Source organism: Acipenser ruthenus, unplaced genomic scaffold (genome assembly GCF_902713425.1).
Source record: "Acipenser ruthenus unplaced genomic scaffold, fAciRut3.2 maternal haplotype, whole genome shotgun sequence".
NCBI classification, from domain to species: Eukaryota; Metazoa; Chordata; class Actinopteri; order Acipenseriformes; family Acipenseridae; genus Acipenser; species Acipenser ruthenus.
The window spans coordinates 445,305-446,070 of NW_026708811.1; the positions used below are offsets into that span (position 1 = coordinate 445,305).

The following is a 766-nucleotide window of genomic DNA, read 5'->3' on the forward strand; positions in this document are numbered from 1 at the left end:
GCTGTGATACGAAACGGGACCCTGGTCAACCTGCAAGTCTTTTGGTATGCTGGCCAATCCGGAGGGGTCAACGTCATAGGTAACATGTCAGTATTTGCATATCTTTCCCAGCCGGTTTGAAGGTGCAGATGTGCAGACTTCTTTATTCAGCCGCTTTCTGCAAACGTGATATCCTCAGAGTTTGTAACCCTCTGCGTGTTGATTGTGGACAACCATGCATATACGCAGAGCAATTGGACACAATTGGACTATGCTTGACACACCACAAGACCAATCGCTCTTTAGCCACTCGCTGTACATAGAGGCGCGTATCAGGTAAGCACCGTGTGTTCGCTACGGCAGCACATATACTAAAATTGGAACGATACAGAGAAGATTAGCATGGCCCCTGCGCAAGGATGACACGCAAATTCGTGAAGCGTTCCACATTTTTGGTCTTTTTTTGTCGTTGGGAATAGTACTGTACCTGCCTTGGAATAACTCCCCTGGTAGAACCCGAAACATTGAAGCTGAACCGGAACCCCAATCCTAACCCAAGCCCAAAACCAAACCCAAACCCTAATTTGATTAGAGGAGCACCCTCAAAATGGAGCGAGGTAACCAGTGGTGTACCACAGGGATCAGTATTAGGACCTTTGCTATTCCTAATCTACATTAATGATTCAGATTCTGGTATAGTAATGTCACAGGTGACGGTGAACTAGTTATTCCATGTAGTAAAACATTGGACTCCTTTGCATGGAGGATCTCAGTAAGCTACAGTGCA

At 46.1% G+C, this 766-nt stretch overlaps 1 non-coding gene across 1 annotated transcript; it reads left to right on the forward strand.

Annotated features, from left to right (window-relative positions):
* Positions 1-326: 326 nt before the first annotated feature.
* Positions 327-433, forward strand: LOC131736149 (U6 spliceosomal RNA). Its single transcript, XR_009327951.1, has one exon. It is a non-coding gene; the product is annotated as a U6 spliceosomal RNA (small nuclear RNA).
* The last annotated feature ends 333 nt before the right edge of the window (positions 434-766 follow it).